Source organism: Stigmatopora argus, chromosome 3, assembly GCF_051989625.1.
Source record: "Stigmatopora argus isolate UIUO_Sarg chromosome 3, RoL_Sarg_1.0, whole genome shotgun sequence".
NCBI lineage: Eukaryota > Metazoa > Chordata > Actinopteri > Syngnathiformes > Syngnathidae > Stigmatopora > Stigmatopora argus.
In genome coordinates this window covers 3,944,500-3,958,822 of record NC_135389.1, presented here as the reverse complement: position 1 = coordinate 3,958,822, position 14,323 = coordinate 3,944,500, and the positions used below count along the sequence as shown (strand labels likewise).

Here is a 14,323-nt window from a genome sequence, read left to right as displayed (position 1 = left end):
TGATTGAAATTTATTTTTTAAAATAAGTATGGGATAAATATGTGAAAATATATGCGCTGCAGGGTGGCCCGGTGGCGCGAGTGGTGTGTGTCCCAATGATCATTGGATCTATACTGCCTGGGGCCTTGTGCCCCTGGTAGGGCCACCCAAGCCAAACCGCTCCGAAGTGAGGGGCCAGACAAAGAATGACTCAGAAGAGCTCTTATCATGAGTTACATAAATACATCACATTTTCCTTCGCCCGGACGTGGGTCACAGGGACATTATGGCGAGCGCCTGGTGCCCGGGCCTGCACCCAGGGGCTCATTCGGCCACATCCCGAAGAGGCTACATGGGTTCCCCTTTCGATGGGCTTACCACCTGGGGGAGGGGCCAAAGGAGTTGGGTGCGCAAGTGCGCAGTTTGGCAGCAGCCAAAGGAGAGGTCCTTGGCGGTCTGATCCCTGGCTGCAGAAACTGGCTCTTGAAACGTGGAATCTCACCTCTCTGGTTGGAAAGGAGCCTGAGCTAGTGTGTGAGGTTGAGAAGTTCCGGATCTAGTCACAGTCCCGCGACCCTAATGAGGATTAAGCGGTTTAGAAAATGAGGTGAGATGAGATCTAGTCACGGTAAAAATAATATTTTGAAAATGTACTAGTTGTTACATATGTTACACACGGACCGTATATTTCACCATTTTACCAAGTGGAAAGATACAGTAAGTATGAGAACAAGCATTAAGAAACTAAATATTATAATCTAATCCATCCATAGGGTCCCAGTAAATAGTCGGCCACCTTTGGAATCCTGTCTACACATTATAATAAATACATCTTGATTAATTAATGTTATTCTACTCAAGACAACCTGCCTATTACCCTCCAATTGTATTACCAATATGCCTCTGGATGTAATCTGTACATTTTTATGAGGGTTCGGTGGCGATGCAGGAATTCAGGGAGTGCAGGTGCGCTAACTAAAGATTTTAATAGAACAAACTAACCGAGGAAAAACACGGAGGGAAGACGTATGCCAATATTACCTTACACGCAACAAGACAATCGTCCCACACCGACTGACAAACACACGGGGTTTAAATACATTGACAGGGCTTTGACAAGACAACTGGAGACACCTGGCTCAAACGAGGGAAGGAGGGGCGGAAAGACACATCAGGTGAAACTCATGCATAATCACATGGACAGGAGATCTCATCTCATTTTCTGAACCGCTTTACCCTCATTAGGGTTGCAGGGGGTGCTGGAGCCAATCCCAGCTGAATCGGTGGCGAGCCAATCGCAGGGCACAAGGAGACGGACAACCATGCACACTCACACCCATACATAGGGGCAATTTAGAGTGTCCAATCAGTCTACCATGCATGTTTTTGTTATGTGGGAGGAAACCGGAGTACCCGGAGGAAACCAACACAGGCCCGGGGAGAACATGCAAACTCCACACAGATGGACATGACCTGGATTTGAACCCAGGACCACAGAGCTGTGAGGCCGACCCACTAACCACACGCTCCACCGGGCCACGTGGACAGGACATTCATGGGAAACACCCAAACCAACAAACGTGACAATACATATGCAATAAATCCTTAGGTCCACTGTTAGTCAGTTGTAGGCAGGGCATTATGGATTGACCCAACCACAACCCCATAAAAACACTTCTTGTGAAAGGAGTTTTAAGAAAAATGTATCCATTATAGATGTACAGTAAAGCTAGTTCCACCCATACAACCAGTTTCAACACCGCCTATCCTTGTTGGGGTTCCTGGGTGCTGGACACTACGCCATCTGACCTTGGATGAAAGGCACACATCCTAATCTGGTTGCCCGTCAGTTGTAGGCAGTTGTACTTTTGAAAAGTAAAGCGTTATAGCTACTATTATAGTTACTTCTCTGAAAAAGTAACAAAATTACTCTACTTGTTATTCAATTATGGAAGCAACTTTCTTACTTTACTTAAAAAAAGAATATAAAATATCATTTAAAAAGAGTTTCTGTCATACAGTAAGATATAAGACATTGTCTTCCTAACATTATGAAATATACAATATAGAACAATATAACATAAAGAATTTTGACAGATATCTTTACTTTTATAAAAATGCCTTCACGACAAAAGTTGCTATGCAATATGAAATAAATAAAATAATAATAATTATAGTAATAATAATATACTGAAGATATCAACATTGACAAGCAAGCAGAGTATTTTCACTCACTCTCACTCAATCATCTTCTTCCGCTTATCTGAGTTTGGATGGCAGGGTAGCGGCTTCACCAGGAAAACCTAGACTTCCCTCTCTCCAGCCACTTCAGCCATTTTTCCAAGAGGATCCAAACTCAGGCGAATGCACCACAACACCATCAGTTATTAGCTAGTTCCATCAGGGAACAAAAATGACTCATAATTCCTATTTCTCTGCTTGAAAACTATATGTAATACCCAAAAGTATGTTTTCTGAAATATTACTCAGAGAGAATAATTGGCACCCAAACTCTTCAGTTTGAGAAAGGCTGACATAGCATTCATCCATACAAAAATGCACTGTTTCATGTGATAGATTTTTCTATATGGATTAGGTCATGACCTCATGCAGAATTAGATCCCCGCTACTTATTCAGTCCAAAGTTAAGTACAAATGCGCATTATGAAGCATGCAGAGTACACGATCACTAAATGGATTGGAACAACCAGGGGGACGCTTGCTTCAAGGAAATACATTTTAATTTTAATTTTAAAAAAAGATTATAACTTTCGTCACATTTTCATTGATTACGTGAGACCATTGCTTTGTGACAAAAGCACCAAGGTGGTAGAAATGTGGCATTGATTAAAAAAATAAAAAATCAAGGAATTATGGCAATGCAGAAATGAACACAGGAGAAATGGGAGAGCGAATGCACAGGGTGGAGTCGTACATTGCTAAAATTAAAGTATTGTAATGACAAGGTACGTTACAGTTTAAGATGTAATTACTTCAAAAAAAAGAAAAAAGGAAAACCTGGAAGCGTTACACCCTCTCTGCTGAAAATAACTGGGTGGATGTGGGGAGGGATAAGTGTGTTCATGTGTATTCAGAGTAAGGATTGAATTGGGTTCATTGTTAACTCGTGTAATCCACTGTTGTACAGTTGCGAACCATAAAACCATAATATTTTTATCAATGGATTTTGTGTTTTTTAAATCTCACTTCATCTGAATATGTGTGATGACACATGATCACTTATTTGATAGTGCAAAAAATAAGCGATCACTTATTTGATAGTGCAAAAAATATGCTCCTTTTGTTCTTCCCTTATTTACATAAATAAAAAGTTTAATTTTAGAAAAAAAAGAGTCGACACTTAAACTTAACTTAATAAACACTTTTGACTAAAAGAAACAGACAAAAGTTACTATAAATTACTCTCATCTCTCATTTAATTTTCTGAACCACTTTATCCCCATTAGGGTTGCAGGGGGTGCTGGAGCCTATCCCAGCTGACTCCAGGCCAGAGGCAGGGGACACCCTGAATCGGTGGCCAGCCGATCGCAGGGCACAAGGAGACAGACAACCATGCACACCCACACCCCTACCTAGGGGCAATTTAGAGTGTCCAATCAGCCTACCATGCATGTTTTGGGAATATGGGAGGAAACCGGAGTACCAGGAGAAAACCCACACAGGTCAACCGTCCTGGATTTGAACCCAGGTCTCCCACTGTGAGGCCGACGCACTAACCACTCAGGCTCCGGGCCGACCGTCAAATATATCATATAATTTTATTATATCAATATTATATGAGCCACCCAATGGTGCAGTGGTTCTTCCACTTGATTTTGGTGCGGGCAGTCTGGGTTCAATTCTCGCTCGGTGTGAGTGGCTGTCTGTCCCCTACGACTGACTGTTGACCAGTCTCGGGTGTAGTCTGCCTTTCGCCTGAAGACAGTTGGGTTAGGCTCCAGCAACCCCTGCTGTCGAGGATGGGCGGTATGGAAGATGAATGAATGAATAAATAAATAAATAAGAAAGTTGTGGGCCGGTTGATGGTCATGTCTGTCATGTTTTATTGTTTTTTTTTCGCCCATGTCTGCTTTGTCTGTCTTGACCTTTTGATTCTTCATTGTTTTCACCTGTTGTCTCATCACTGATGTGTCTCAGGCTATACGCTGCCTTGTGTGTCATCCACCTGTTCCCCATGTCTTGTTACCCCATGTAAAATGAGGTCTTGTAATGACAAGGTCCCATGCAGATTAAGAGGCAATTACTAATTACTCCAAAAAGATTATTCTGTCTAAAAACTGGAAGTGCTCCACCCTCTCTGCTGAAAATGACAGGGTGAATGTGGGTAGTGTATCCAGAGTCGTTTCACTGTTAACTCATTTAATCTGCTGTTGCACAGCTGGGAATAAGTGGAACCTAATACATTTATAAATATGTGATCACACAAGTGATCAATTACTTAAGAGTACAGAAAAAGCACTTTCTTTGTTTAAACAATTTAAATAGATAAATAAAATACACGGAGGCAAACCAAGGAAAGAGAAAGAGCAGTTTATAAATGATGTTTTTATTTACCAAGGCAGAAAAAAATTACAAACTTGTCTGGACCTCTGTAAATAAGTAATTCATCCCCCCCCCCCTTGTTAAATCACAAATTAACTGTGACTATACATAATTGTAGAAAGGCTGAGTTCAATTTCATAAGCCACACACAGCCCTGATTACCACCACACGTGTTGAATCAAGAAAGCACTTAAATAGAACGTGTGCAGAGGTTGACAGGTATGCGTGTGAGACAAAGTGAAGTAGGCTACAAGATCAGAGCATCATGCCATGTTCCAAAGAAATCCAGAAGAAATGCCAAAAAAAGCTGTCTGGAAAAGGTTAAAAAGACATTTCCAAGGCTTTGGGGCTCCAGCGAACCACTGTCAGAGCCATTATCCACAAATGGAGAGAACTGTGAACAGTAGGTCAAAGGCTTGTCTTATGTTTGCCAAAAAACATCTTGATGATCCTCCACACTTTTGGAAGAACATTCTGTGGACTGATGAGTCAAAAACTTATTGGAAGGTGTGCGGCTCGTTACATTTGACGAAAAAATGGCACAGCATTCCATCAAAAGAACACTATACCAACAGTGAAGCATGATGGTTGCAATGCGAAGGTCTGGAGCTGTTTTGCTACATCAGGACCAGGACGACTTGCTGTAATTGATGGAAGCACGAATTCTGCTGTCTACCATCATTGAAGGGGAACATCCGGCCCTTAGTTCGTGCGCTCAAACTCCAGCGCTCTTGGAGCATGCAAGAACCACCTCTGAACAGCTAAAAAAAAAAAGTTAAGGTTTTGGAGTGACCAAGTCAAAGTCCGGATTTAAATCCTATTGAAATGTGGTTTGATCTGAAATGGGCTGTTCATTAGATTAGATTAGATAATTCTATTCATCCCATATTCGGCAAATTTCACTGTAACAGTAGCAAGACGGTGAGAATACAGACACGTGGTAGAAAACCCTCTAATTTTGCAGAATTGAAAAAATTCTGCGCAGAAGAGTGGGCCAAAATTCCTCCAAAGCGTTGTAAAAGACTCGTCACAAATTATCGTAAACACTTGATTTCAATTACTGTTGCCAAAGGTGGCACATCCCGTTATTATGTTCAGGGGGCAATTACTATTTCACAGAGGGCCGGACAAGTTTGTATATTTTTCTGCCTTGGTCAATAAAATCATCATTCAGAAACTGCATTGTCTATTTCCTTGAGTTGTCTCTGTGTCATACTAAAATTGGTTTGATGATCTGAAACCTTTGAGTGTGATTAATATGCCAAAAAACAGAAATCAGGAAGGGGGCAAATACTTTTTCACGGCAACTGTTTTCATATAATATGGTATTATATGAAAAGAGTTGCGCCCCGGCGGACGAATGGTTAGAACGTCTGCAATGTTTTGTTGTTGTTTTTTCCTCATGTCTTGTCCGTGATTTTCACCTGTTGTCTCATCCCCTGTGTGTCTCAGCCTATCAGCTTTGTGTAAATAAGTTCTCTTTGTTTGTAAATTTTCTTAATGCCTTACCATCAAGATTATCTTGAGAGTACTACTACCATATCCCTTCCAATTCTTGTCTTAGTTTTCCCAAGTAATGTGTTCTCTAATTTTTGATTTGCACTTTGTTTTTAGATCAACTTAATTAAACATTTTTGTGTTACCACCACCCTGCCTGGCCTACCAGTTTACTGCCTTTGGGTAGATATCCCCTCGATTCATGCCTGCTCACCCACACATCCTGACAATGTCCACCTCACAGTTTTGAGATCAAAGGTTCAATCACCAGTTGGTTCCGACTTTCCTGTCTGGAGTTTACATGGGTTTCTCTGGGTACTCCGTTTTTGTCCCACATGCCAAAAATATGCATAATCGGCTGCTTGAACACCAATTCAGGGTGTCCCCTGCCTGCTGCTCATCATTGGCTGGGATAAAGGGTTCTAATTCAGATTGGTTAACACTGTGTGGAGTTTGCATGTTTCCCCTGAGCTTACGTGGGTTTTCTCTGGGTACTCCGGTTTCCTACAACATCCCAAAAACATGCAGCGTAGGCTGTTTGGATCCTCTAAATTGCCCCTAGGTATGAGTGTGAGCATGAGTGGTTTTCCATCTCCTTGTGCCCTGTGATTAGCTGGCCACCAATTCAGGGTGTCGCCCACCTGGTGCCCGACATCAGCTGGGATAGGCTCCAGCAATTTTTTTAAATATTTCATTAATGAAAAATAAAGTTAGTATCTGAATCAGAAAACCTGATCCTTTAATGCATGGGTCTCAAACCGATTCCGCCGAGGGCCGCAGTGGGTCCTGGTCTTTGTTCCAACCGATCCAGTGCCGACATTTTAACCAATCAGGTGTCTTCCAAAATAAGTAACACCTGACTTTAATTAACTGATTACACTTGCAAAAGGTATCCTCTTGTTCAGTTGGAATGAAAACCTGCACCCACTGGGGCCCTTTGAAGACCGGTTTGACACCCCTGCTTTAATGCAAGACAACAGAATACAAGAGGCTTTGTATATTTTTCTTCTGAACACGCCATTATGGTTTACCAAAACTGCTTGCTGCCTCTTGTGTTACCCAGGTGTTTTCTGATTGTTTCGTCAACCCTTTCTGTCTATTTAAACCCTGTGTGTCTGTCAGTCCTTGTTGGATTGTCTGCGATGCTACCCATGTTCCATGAAGCTTGTTTCCCCATGTCTTCCCCATCAGGTTTGGTTGATTTGTTGATTCGTAGAGTTGTTGTTATTTTCTGAATTCCCATGACATGTTTTATTGAAGTTTTGTTAGCGCACTCCCTGTCCTTGATAGCTTCCCCGTGCTTGGGTCCTACTATGCACTTCGCATACACAACCGAGCTATTCGTGACAAGTAGACTCTATTCATCCACAGTACTAACCAGATACAATAGTCATAAAAAAGAATTAGGAGGTAGAACTTTGCTTTTATGTAGACGTACACTGTCATTATAAGGAAAGCTGTTGCTAATACTTGAAACAGCATTTTAAAGAACATTATGGTCAATTTAGTGGACACCTTAGCATTGTGGATGTAGGCCTCCAGTAACCAAATTCCCCCACTGAGCTGGGAAGCCAAGACAGAGCCACACCATGAAATTATTATAATTGATTGTTGAAAAGCAAAAATTCATTTTCAACATTACTTATTCTCAGAGGTGTGTAGTATATTCACACCATTACATTGACTTGAGTAAATCAGATGTCTGAAGAATAAATGCTACTGTTACATCACTACTTTATGTGCCATTAGGGTAGGAAGTATAGATTATTGGAATTATTTTATATATTTATTAGTATATATATATATTTATTTATTTTTTCTTTTATATACATTTTTGGGGGAAATACTACTGAGGCCGATGCGTAATGGCCGTGTGCGGTCGATTGGTCGGCGGTCTTTTGGGCGCCGTTTTTTTGGTCGCCGGTCTTTTGGTCGCCCGTTGTCGCGGTCCGGGCGACCAAAAGACCGACGACCAAAAGACCGGCGACAAAACAAGGTAAAACAACACAGTCTACGCATCAATAAAAGCCAACAATGGCCATGAGCAGTTTCACTGAGCCGACCTGTGAGTGTATAAGAGTTTGTATGTACATGAGTTGTCCCCTTAGGAAGGGACGTCAGTCAGGGTCTTAACAAGTTCTCCAACAAAAAACAATAAAAGTCCGGGAAATTTGGAGCTTTTCTTTAGCCTAATAATTAATAGGGCATTAAGTATGACTAAATAGTAATTCGCAGTTTGTATTTAGGGAATTTGAGAAACGATTTAAATGGTAATTATCAATAACCTTGCGGGCGACCAAAAGACCGGCGACCAAAAGATCGGCGACCAAAAGACCGACGACCAACACATAATAAGTAAATTGGTTACTTGCTTTGACGAAAGCACCCTTTCAATTAGTAAAAGGTGATACGTTGTCAATTTCCTATGGAAACGCCAAGCTACCACACAACTCTTTAGCCTTTTAATGTTAGAAAGCATGTCGTTTTACTAAGAGGTATTGTCAATACAGCAAGAATGTTTCATTCATTCGTTTATTTATTCATTTTCTGAACCACTTATCCTCACAAGGGTTGCGGGGAATGCTTGAGCCTGTCCCACCTAACTACGGCGGACACATGAATCGGTGGCCAGCTAATCGCAGGGGACAAAGAGACAGACAACCATTCACGCTCACACCTAAGGGCAATTTAGAGTTTTCAACCAGCCTACTCTGCATGCTTTTGGGATGTGGGAGGAAACCGGATTACCCGGAGAAAACCCCCGCAAGCCCGGGGAGAACATGCAAACACCACACAGTGAGGACCGACCGGGGATCAAACCCACGACCCCAGAACTGGGAAGGCGAAGCGCTAACTACTCAGTCGCTGGGCCGCCACACATCAAGAATGTGTCTATTTTAAATTACTGAAGTTGTGGGAACATACTCATTTATTTCATGATGTTTTTTACTTTAAAATAATAATAATAATAATATCTGGCTTTTGAAGCACCTGCCTTCAAGAAGGTAATCTATACAAGGTATGATCCAATACAAACACTATATCTCAAGAGTAAATATTTGGGTTTAAAAAAATAAGAACAAAACTTTAATGGACAATTTAACAGATGGTGTTATTTCTCATGACAAATAACAACTCTGATGACTAAAATCATATTTTTGTCTTGTTATATATGTGGTTTGAAATCATATTTACCATTGAAAAAAATAGATTTAAAGGTTGTATGTCAGTTTTGCCATTAACCTCCTAAGACCCAAACTATTGCAAGGCATGTTTTTTTTCTCTGTCTTTGATATTTAGGCCAATTGGGACCTGATGGGTGTAAAAACAAAGAATTATCTTTTAACATGATGTAGATTCTGGAAAGTGGACGCCCGGTCCTTGTAGTCCAAAATTTTACATTCTAGCTTTTGACAAGCAAAAATGTGATGTCCACACATGTGGACGCCAGGTCATAGGGGGTTAAACATAGTTAACTTTCTCCATGCCACTCTTCCTGCTCATGTTTCAAGTGGTCTCTCAGCGAACGTCAACGTGGAGTGGGCGTGGCGTCGTGGATTGGCAGTGACGTCATTTCGGAGCTGTTCGAAGCCGTGCGGTACTGAACAGATAACGCTCGTCGTTTTTCTCCTTCGCTCAGTCTTGATGCTCACTCGATCTTTTCGTAGCTCCTGTTTCGAGAAGCCTACACAATCCCACTGACTCAGTGACCGTTTCATGAGACCATATTCGGACCGCACACACCTTGTTTGCCTTGAGTAATCAGAGGAGAGATCCTGAAAACGTAAGTAATTTTCTCTTTTCCGTGCTCGATCTATGTTTACTCATTTTTTTACTTGAGTAAATTTAATTTACTACCGGTGCTGATCCACGGAGAATTCCGCCCTCGTCTGCTATGTCTTACCGTGTGTTACAAGATATTTTGCGTGGGGTCCATTGTCAGGGCGGTGATCCAGCCGCGCCTAAAGCTCAGCGTGGAACCGCCGGGACATCTACATTTGACTCATATATTTGCATGATCCATCCACCCCCCTCTCTCTTTTTCTCTCTACCTCTCTCCCTTTCTCCCGTTATAGAATGATTTTCTTTATGGCGGATGCTAACAAGAAAATGTATTTCTGATCAAGAGAAATAGAACCATTTTCAATTTACTCTATTGCAATCAAAGGGCCACTGTGGAAGAAACGAATATTTTTAACAAGATTGTTTTTTGTTTATCCTAACAAAGTGGAATGGAAAATACTTTTTTGTCCCCCAATTCCTGATGTCTTAAAAAAAGGGTAATGTTAAAAGTTCTACCCATTTAAAGTAACTTGGGACCAAAACCCAACTAGGGTTCCAGTCCCCTCCCATCTCATCTCATTTTATGAACCGCTTTATCCTCACTAGGGTCGCGGTGGGTGCTGGAGCCTCTCCCAGCTGAATTCGGGCCAGAGGCGGGGGACACTCCGAATCGGTGGCCAGCCAATCGCAGGGCACAAGGAGACAAACAACCATTCACGCTCACACTTATACATAGGAGCATTTTAGAGTGTACAATTAGCCTACCATGCATGTCTTTGGAATGTGGGATGAAACCGAAGAACCCGGAGAAAATCCACGCAGGCTCGGGGAGAACATGCAAACTCCACACAGATGGACCGACCTGGATTTGAACCCAGGTCCCCCACTTTGTGGCCGGCGCGCTAACCACTCATCCGCCTGGCCGCCCAGTATTATAACTACGCACTAATAATATTTCCAGCACACTCCTGTGAGTTAGTTAACATGAATGTCACACATTTCTGAATAGCATAGGGGGAGAGTATGGATTATCGCTTGCAAAATGCATACTGCATATACTCTTTTATTTTTGTTTCATAAGAAATTTAATGAATGGGGACTGGTTGGTCCCTGTGGTGATTGCAACACTTGGTGGCAGGAACAATTATTTGTATCTGATTTTTCATTCTTTTTTTTTCTGAACTGCCTATCCTCACTAGGGTCACAGGGGATGCTGGAGACAATCCCAGCCAACTACAGGGCCCAGATGGGGGACACAATGAATGGTGACAAGCCAATCGCAGGGCACAAGGAGCTGGACAACCATTCACACTCACACTCATACCTAGGAGTAATTTAGAGTGTTCAACCAGCCTACCCAGCATGTTTTTTGGGATGTGAGAGGAAACCAGATTACCCAAAGAAAACCCACACAAGCCCGGGGAGAACATGCAAACTCCACACAGTGAGGACCGACCTGAACCCTCAACCCCAGACTTGTGAGGCCGACGGGCTTACCACTCGGCCGCCGGGCCGCCTGTATCTGATTCATATCAGATAGTTTTCGTGATTTTAAGACTATTTATTGGCCAATCACTTAGAAAATTAGAATTCATTCTTCTTCTGTCTAAGATTACCCTGCCACCAAATTCTGCAACTGTGAGGATAGCCAAACAGTTATAGTATGATGTTGGACTTCAGTATGTGTCTATTTTGTCCTTTGTAAAACTCAGTTAGTGTAGTGGTGGGCAACGAGAGACCCATCACCACTTGTGTCTGTTCCACTTGTGTCTGTTCCACCAAAATGTTGAGTGAATCTGGTTAATAACATTTTATAACGTGATCATAAATGTAAACATATACAGTATGTTGGACAAATTGGCAGGCTAATGACTCAAAGAATAACCCATAACATGATGCAATTCATGGGACTGGATGGTCAGTGGTTGAGTTTACTAGAGTTCATTACCTCACTTGAAATTTTGAGGACAGCATTTCTTTATTTGGATCAGTGATTCCCAATCAATATGCCATGGTTTATGATTATCATTTATATTTGCTAATGTCAAATAAAGACAGACCCGTTGCAGGGTTTGGTGATCAGGCAATGTCATCATTGATTTTTTTCCCCTAATATTTTCATTCATTTATTTTCTAAACTGCTTATCCACACAAAAGTCGTGGGGGGTGCTGGAGCCTATAAATATATTAAATTACAATTTAAAAACTCAAACAATAATATGACTGTACTAAGGTATTTAAATAAAGTGTGTATAAACAGCCACATCTTTCTTGCTAAGCTATTATGTACATATATATATAGTGGTACCTCGACCTACGATCAGCTCTAACTATGACATGCTCAAGGTACGATGTCTATTGTGAGGACATTTGTGTGCATCATTTTCGGAATATTTTGAAGGGAATACAACAGCAAACAGCCCATCGATAGCGAATATATATGGTGTGCCGTCATTATATTTTGTCCATGTATACTTATTAAATAATTCCAAATTGTCTGTTAGCTTTCTTTCATTGCTTTTCCCCCTGGTTGCACTGCTTCCAGATGTGTTTTCATATTGAAGCATTTAACCAATCAAATTTCAGCCATTATTTGTTGCCAGGGTCAGACATCTGCCTCAAGGCCTTCACAATCAGTTCTGCAGGCTCTGCTGCATTAAACTAGCGTCGATAAGACTGTTGCTTTAACCAATCAGAATTCGATTTGGTGACACCAAGGCCTTTTCGCAGGCATAGGGATATGCATTGCCTTCTCGCAGGCGTAGGGATACGTCATCGCTTTCACCAACTATGATTGGCTAGTGATAGAGTGGACGAGCCAGAGCTACCAAACTGTATCTGGAGCGATCTGCACAAGCAAATATATTGTTGTGTTGATTTAATAGCGGTTTCGTCAACCCGCAATGGGTGAAGGAGGAGAAGAAATGGATTTGTTTGCAGATTTACTGTCAAAGCCATTTTCAAGACTGACTTTTCAAGAAAAAAAAGCTGGGCATCATTAAGAAAGGTTGGACAACTCCAAAACAAGCAAGCCTGTCACAACCGGGAACAAACATTTTCAGCAGTAAATCGAATAAAAACGTATGCTAGAAATACGACAGGACAGGCTCGACTTTCAGCATTAGCTTCGATGGCGATAGAAAAGAAGGAGGAAAGAAAGGAGGATGGATATTGTGTACAATTAAAAAGGATTTTTGGTGAAAAAAAATATGGCTATATTCCTAAATAATATTTCAATCTTATGAGGTTATTATTGATTGGATTGGATAACTTTATTCATCCCGTAATCGATATAACATCTTAAAATTTAAATAATAAGAAAAAGTGAAAAAAAAAATACACTGTTTTGAGAAGATGATATTTATCTAACTGGTACAAGTACTGAGGCACCAAATTGTTTTTATCTAGTAAACTGATAACAGAGAAGAGCGGTTGAACAGAGATCCATGACACCTGATAGGGTAGGGTCTGGTTTCCCCACCTTTATGCAGGTGGTAAAGCATCTGGAAATGTGAACACTGTGATAATAACTTATATGTGTATGTTAGCGCTTGTCTACTCTGCTTCCCAGTTGATTTTAGGCAAGATGTGCTTCAGTTTTAGTGACAACCATAATTACTCTTGTTTCACTGATCAGAGGATGTCAATAAATGTGTGGGTTATTTATTAGTTTCCAACCTGAAACATTTCAACAAGTGCCGGGCGATATGGCAAAAATTGTTATCTTGTTAAAAACAATTATCAATCGATATCGATAATTATCACATACATGTTTTTTCTTTCAAATTGGAAACTTCAAATTTCTGTGTATAACTAATATCTTCATTATTCAATTAAGAAAGTAACTGTGTTTCTTTACTTTTTAAGAATAGAATATATGAAATATGATGATTTTAAAACATGTTTTTGTTGTTCTGTTGTGCAATAAAGATAAAATAACTCCCTCTTTACACTATGGAAAGTAAAGAGAATAAAACCTGTAGAAATTTATTTTTATAAATTTGCCTTCAAACCAAATTCCGCTTTGATTTTTCCCCTTTCTTTTTATTTTTTGTTCGAAAGTGACAACTATTGCAGGAATATGAACCATCGAAAAAATCGAGATATTTCAACATTAGAAGCAATTTGGCCTTCACAACATCTTAAACTTCTATAATTTCGGTCATTAAAAAGCCTCAAGTTCTCTTCAAGAAAGGCTTATTTCTTTTTCACATTGAATAATTTAATATTTTGCATTTACAAAGACAGGCATATTAATTTCCTTGTGATATTGACCCTAACCATGTGCTTTTGATTCATAAAGTATCTCAGAAATACCACGTGCAATGATTTTTCTTAAGATTTTCCCTTCAACGTATTACATTTGTACTCCTATTAAAAACATGAATATGGAGGTGAAAATTGTAAATCAGGGGGCGACTTATATGTGAGAAATTGTAAAATTCAACAATTTGAAGACAATTTTTAGGGTGCAGCTTATACACGAGGCGGCTTATATGCA

At 40.6% G+C, this 14,323-nt stretch overlaps 1 protein-coding gene across 2 annotated transcripts in view; it reads left to right on the top strand.

Annotated features, from left to right (window-relative positions):
* Positions 1-9,545: 9,545 nt before the first annotated feature.
* Positions 9,546-14,323, top strand: part of smpd3 (sphingomyelin phosphodiesterase 3) — a 54,377-nt gene continuing 49,599 nt past the window's right edge. Inside the window, exons 1-2 of one of the 2 annotated variants that reach the window (XM_077596158.1) lie at positions 9,546-9,637; positions 9,708-9,823. The gene's annotated coding sequence lies outside the window, so the exon portion shown is untranslated. Of the gene's footprint in view, positions 9,824-14,323 lie in introns of both variants that reach the window. The other variant, XM_077596157.1, reaches the window with a different exon arrangement.